Here is a 6,823-nt window from a genome sequence, read left to right on the forward strand (position 1 = left end):
ATCATACCTAGTGGTGAAACAGTGAAAGCTTCCCTTTGCTACTGGAAGCAAGGAAATGTTGCCCTGTATCATCACTTCTATTCAGTATTGTACTGGAGATCTTAGTCAGTGGCATAATGCAAGAAAAAAGGTATAAAAATTATTAAAAAATAAATAAAAATGTCATTATTCACAGATAATATAATTATGTATGTAGGAAATCCAAGATCATCTACAGATACATTATTACAATCAATAGGAACATTAAGTAATGTTGAATATAAAGTCAATATACAAAATTCAATTTCCTTCCTTATGTTAAAAAAAAAGATGTTAGAAAATGAAAGTTTAAAGAGGTATCATTTATAATCAAGAAGTGTCAAGTCCTTAGGAATCTAACAAAAAGTATATAATACATCTACAGAAAAATACTACTTCATATAAGTACAAATGTAGTGAGAGATATTAGAGAAGTCCTAAATAAATGGAGTGGTATTCTTTGCAAATTGATCTCTAAAGTCGGTCTTATTTTTTTTTTTTTAAGATTTTACCCATTTATTCGACAGAGCTAGAGAGCACAAGCAGGGGGAGCAGCAGAGGGAGAGGGAGAAGCAGACTCCCCGCTGAGCAGGGAGCTGGACATGGGGCTCAATCCCAGGACCCTGGGATCATGACCCGAGCTGAAGACAGACACTCAACCATCTGAGCCACCCAGGTGCCCCTATAAATTCAATCTTATTATAAATTCAATTCTAACCTTATTTTTGTGGAATTTAAGAAGCTGATTCTTAAAAGTCTTTGGACAAAGGGCCAAGAAGAGTCATGATATGCTTAAAAAACGGAAAACCAGGTAGAGGGTTTGTTTGTTGAATATGAAGACTTCTTATGAGGCTATAGTAACTAAGGTGATATGGCACTGGCACAAGAATATTCAAATAGATCAATAGAATATATAGAAAGCCCAGAAACAGACATTTGATTATGACATATGGATACTTGGTTTTTGAAAAATACGAGACTTCAGAGCATTGAAAAAAAGATAGTCTTTTCAATAATGATGCTAGAACAACTGGATAGTTACTACACTGTAAAATATGTCTGAAAGATATATCCAAATCCAACCACAACAAGAAAGTTTCCTTAATCAAAACTGCCAAGAAAGGCTTAGAACTGAAACAGAACCTGATAGAAGGGCTTCAGAAATGTGTGGACATACACAAGTACCTTTTCGTCTTCTCTGTGGCCAACACAGAGGAACAGCAAGCTGAAAGACATCACATCACAACACCTGGAAGCACAGCCAGATGTTCTTTGGCAAAAACAAGGTGATGATGGTGGCCTTGGGTTGAAGCCCATCTGACGAGTACAAAGACAACCTGCATCAGGTCAGCAAGAAGTTGAGGGGTGAGGGTCAGTCTCCTTTTCACCAACTGCACCAGGGAGGAAGTGAATGAGTGGTTTACAAAATATACGGAAATGGACTTCGCTCGAGCTGGAAACAAAGCAGCTTTCAGTGTGACCCCTGGAGCAGTTCCCCCACTCCATGGATCCTCAAGAGAGGCGTGATGACCCTGCTATCCAACAATGAGGTGTGCAGGGAGGGTGATGTGCTGACCCCAGAGCAGGCCCATGTGCTGAAGCTTTTCGGGTATGAGATGGCTAAATTCAAAGTTGCCATCAAATACATGTGGGATGTGCAGTCCAGAAGTTTCCAGCAGATGGGAGATGACCTGCCCGAAAGTGCGTCCTAGTAGGCAGAAGAATTGGGCTCGGGGGGCGGGGGAGAAAAAGGCTGACGGGCACTTGGGGCCCAGATGTGTTGGACCGCCATCCTGTGGGCCAAACAGCAGCGAGGGCGAGAGGGACAGATTGCTTTTCTATAAGGAATAAAACTGTCTGCAGGGTGGCTCCCTGTGAACAGCAAAGAGGACTTTTCCTAGAAAAAAAGGCCTTGACTTCAGGCTTTTGTTTGGATTCCCAGGGTTCCTTTTGTTCACCTTGAGCCAGCTTTCAGCACTGGTTCCTGCATGATGGTTGGGGACGTGAGAGCCACCATCAGAGCTGGGGCTTCTCTCCTCTGGTCTTTGTGCCCCTACTGGAAATGGGGTTTGTCAAAGAATAGAGGAACCCTGGCCACCCTTCCTACCCTTTTCTTTCTTCCCCCCTTCCCCCTGCCCCATCCCCCACCCACACCAGGGCCAGGAGTCTTAGACGACAAGACAGGATGCTTTCACTAAGACAAGAGAAAAGCCACTTCTGAAACCCAGAGCAGATATTAAAACTGTTCCACAGGAGGGAAAAAAAGGGAGGGGAAGGAAAAATTAAAAAGTCAATAAAATAAGATATATCCAAATGTGGTAAAGATAGAGAAGGAGATGGAAAATATAAAGAGAAGGAGTAACATATATTTAATTAGAGTTCCAGAAGGAGAAAGTGAACATAATTGAGCAAAGGCAATATTTAAAGAAATACTGGCTATGGATGCTCCAGAACTAATGAAAAATATGAATCAAGAGATCCATGATATACAACATATCCAAGCAGGATTAATAAAAAGAAGTGTCATTCTCAAACTACAAAACAGTAGAAACAATGAACAAATCATGAGAGCAGTCAGAGAGAAGGGAAGGAACACCTATAGAGGAATGACAAGATGAGAACAGATGTCCTAGCAAATTAAGTGAAAGCTAGAGGACAGTGGAATAACTTATTCAAAATATTGATAGAAAGCCCCTATCAACCTTGAATTGGGATCCAGCCAAATTATCATTCAAAAATAAAAGGAACAGAAAAACATTTACAGATAAACAAAACTGGGAACTTCAACCACCAAGGGACTTGCTCAAAAGGAACTTCTAAAAGATATACTTTAAGAGGAAAAAGATACCAGAGGATGGTCTGAAATTCAAGATGGAATAGTGAGCAAGTAAAATGGTAGTCACATACGTAAATTCAAAGAAATAATGGTCTATATAAAACAATAACAGTGCTTCATGTATGGCATTTAAAAAGAACTGGAATATTAGGAATAATGTATGAGTCAAGAATCTCCCTGAATATTACAGAGGATAATGATAACTGCAGTGCAGAGACCTTTGCCAAGTGATTAAAGTCAACATCATCACTACATTATGTACTTCAAGATATAGAGGACTGAGAAGGGCTAATCACTTTGTGGTTTTCTTGCCAAAAATGCATAACCTCAATCCAATTAGGAAAAGACATCAGACAAATCCAAATTGAGGGACATTCTGCAAAATAACTGATCAGTTCTCTTCAAAAATGTTGAGGACATAAAAGACAAAGAAAGACTCAGAAACTGTCACAGATTGTAGGAGACTAAGGAGACGTGACAACAATTTTATATGAGATCCTGGGTTAGACCTCTGGTACAGAAAAAAAAAATTACTGTAAAAATGTAAATTTCAAATAAAGTCCATAGTTTAGTTAGTAGTATTATACCAATGTAAATATTGCAACTTCTCTATAAATCTAAAATTATTTCAAAATAAAAACAAAACCTGAGCTAAAGTGTTCTAAAGTCTTTTTTATGTGAGGTGGATGAGAAGTTGTTCAGCTTTAAGAATGTGTTGGGCATGCTTGATAAAATTTGATAAATTTTTAAGAGTTATTAACAATAAAAATAGAGGGAATAGATACCAGACTTATAAAGAGAAAAACTTTAAGATGAAATACACAAAAGAAGAACAATAACAATATTTAGAGAGATTTTTTAAGTAAAAAAGGAGAGAAAGAAATTAGAAAAAAATTTAAAAGAAAGTATAAACAAGTCCAAATATAATCAAAATAAATGTGAATGGACTAAATAACCAATTAAAAGTCAGATAAAAAAAAAAACCCAAGTGCTATTTATGAAAGATGACTCTAAAGCATAAGATCACAGAAAGGTTGAAATTAAATGGAGGAACCCATGTTATATATGGACCTTGATTTATGACAAAGGTGGCACTAAGATCACTGTGGAAAGTATGGCTTTTGATTCTGGGTCAACTAGGAATCCATATAGAAAGAAAAAGATATTTGACCCCTATCTTGCCATCCACAAAAATCAATTTTAAGTGGACTATAGATTTAAATGTAAAAAGTAAAACAATGAGAAGACATTAGGATAGAGAATGAATTAAGTGAACAGAAAAAATATTGTAATAGTAACAGATTGGAAATAACATAAATGTCCATAGTAGGAAACATATTAATAAATTATCTTCTATCCATGCATAGAACTAACTCGAACAGAATCTTAACCACACCAGGCCAGGCTGGGGTTTAATCAACATATTTTTAGCTTTTGCTTTAACTTAGTGTTAAAGATTATTAAAATTACTGTGTCCAAATCATCTCCACTCAAAGTTTCTCAAAATGTATGGCTTACGGCTTTCATTTTAACTATGGCTGAGTCAAAGCATTTGGTTGTATAATTTTCTATTTCCACAATATGTTTTCTCATATTTTAATTTTATGGTTTTTGCCATTTGTGCCTTAAGAAGTTCTTCTATATTTACTTCTCTGTTGGTCAGGATCCCACAGGAGAACATGCTTCCCTCACATTGAGTAATTTGAGGAAAGTTTACCAGAGAGTTTATTTACAAAGGTAGAATGTAGGGGAATCACAGAAGATAGTGAGCTCCACTGTTACTCCTAAGCCTGGTAGGGGACAGAGAACCCAGACAGTGCACTGTGGACAAAGGCCACCTGACTGGAGCTTGGACTTTGGATAAATAAATACAGTCAGCAGCAAGGCTGCAGCAGAGAGAGCTAGAGGAATAAATCCCCACTCTCACTCTCCTCCATTCTTATCTTATTACAAAAATGACCACAAGTTTTTCCAGTGTTTCATGTGTCTCAAGAAGTAGAGTCTATTTCCTCACCTCTTGAATCTCACTTTGGCCATGCGACTCAAACTTTGGCCAATGGGGCATTAGCAAACATACACAAGCAGAGGTTTGAAAAGCACTCGGACACCGCACAGTTTTTGAGACCCCTATCAACTATGCAGTGTGAAGTCTAGTTAGCTTACTGGATGATGAGAGACAGTTGGCTCATTATTCCAGCCTTAAGCCAGCCAACACACAGAAGCAGAGTGACCTAGCTGACTGTCAGCTGACCACAAATGCATGGGTGAACCCAGCCACCACTATCAGAAGAACTGCCTAGCTGAGCCAACCCTAAATGGCTTAGTCACAGAATTGGGAGCTTAAAAAAGTGTTTGCTGTGCAGCAAAGACTAACTGGTGTAAGTGGCAAATGGAATATATCCAGCACAAATGTTTAAAAAATTTATGCTTTGCCTTTCACAGTTAGTTCTTTAATCCATATGGTATGGATTATTTTGTTTATGGTATGAGGTAGGGATCTAATTTAATTTTTCTCATATGTCTAGTCAGTTGTCTCTGCAATATATTCAATAGTAAATTCTTTCTTCACTGATTTCTAGTGCTGCCTCATTTATATATATGTGTAGAGCTGTTTCTGGAATTTCAGTTCTATTCCTTTTACCTATTTGTCTAAGTTTGCATCAATACCACATGTTTTGATGATTATAACTTTATAATGAATCTTGCTATCTGGTAGAGAAAGTCTTCTCCCCTTATTCTTTTTCTTCAAAATTATGATGGTTATTCTCAACCCTTTACATAGCCAGATCAATTTCAAGACCTGTGCATCAAGTTCCACAAAATGTCTTGCTTGTATTTCAATAAGAATTGAATTAAACTTGTGAACTAATTTGGGAAAGAAGTGACACATTTATGATACTGATTCTTCCTATTTAATAACATGGTATATCTCTTTTGCTATTGGGAATGATATCTGATTTCTATGTCTTTTTTTAGTTTTTAAAATATTCATATATAGGAACACTATTGATTTTTTTTAAATATTTTTTTTTATTTATTCATTCAAGACACGGAGATACAGAGAGAGAGAGAGAGCATGAGCAGGGGGAGAAGCAGAGGGAGGGGGAAAAGCAGACTCCCCGCTGAGCAGGGAGCTCGATGCAGGCCTCGACCCCAGGACCCTGGGATCATGACCTGAGCCAAAGGCAGACGCTTAAGCATCTGAGCCACCCAGGCACCCCAAAACACTATTGATTTTTATATGTTGATCTTGTCTCCAGCAATATGACTGGGCTGTCATATGAGTTCTAATAACTTTATACATTCTACTAGATTTTCTATAAAGACAATATTACAAATATTGGCAGTATTTATTTCTGCTTATCCAATTCTCTGACTCATTTATTGTCTTATTGAATTTGTTAAGCCCTTCAGTAAGAACAATGTGGAATAGAAGGAATGATAGCAGCTATTTTTGTCTTATTTTTTAATCTACTAATGTGGTATATTACATTAATAGGTTTTCTTTATTGAACATCTGGCATTTTGAGGGTAAATCAAACTTGGTAACGATATATTGCCTCTTAATTCACTTTTGAATTAAATGTAACAGTTACTGAGAATTTTTATACCTGTGTTATTAGTAATTTTGTTGATAATTTCCTTTTCTGTAATGTCCTTATCCAGTTTTGTTGTCAAGGTTAACCTCATAAATTGAGCTGGGTAACTTACCCTAGTTACCTGTTTGTTGAAATATTTTATATGTTATAGGGATCATCTGTTCCCTAAAGGTTCTGTAAAATTTTCTTTTTGATCTCTTACTCATTAGATTTGATGGTTACTGGTTTGTCCAAATTTTCTTTCTCTTTTCTTTTCTTTCTTTCTTTTTTTTTTTTAAAGATTTTATTTACTTATTTGACAGAGAGAGAGAGAGTTAGCGAGAGCAGGAACACAAGCCTGGGAGTGGGAGAGGGAGAAGCAGGCCTCCCG

General features: G+C 37.0%; 1 pseudogene; it reads left to right on the top strand.

Annotated features, from left to right (window-relative positions):
- Nucleotides 1-55: 55 nt before the first annotated feature.
- LOC118021276 lies at nucleotides 56-2,042 on the top strand (annotated as a pseudogene).
- Nucleotides 2,043-6,823: the final 4,781 nt, after the last annotated feature.

The sequence above is a fragment of the Mirounga leonina genome, unplaced genomic scaffold (genome assembly GCF_011800145.1).
Source record: "Mirounga leonina isolate KUSES-001 unplaced genomic scaffold, KU_Mleo_1.0 Mir_174, whole genome shotgun sequence".
Classification (NCBI taxonomy): Eukaryota; Metazoa; Chordata; class Mammalia; order Carnivora; family Phocidae; genus Mirounga; species Mirounga leonina.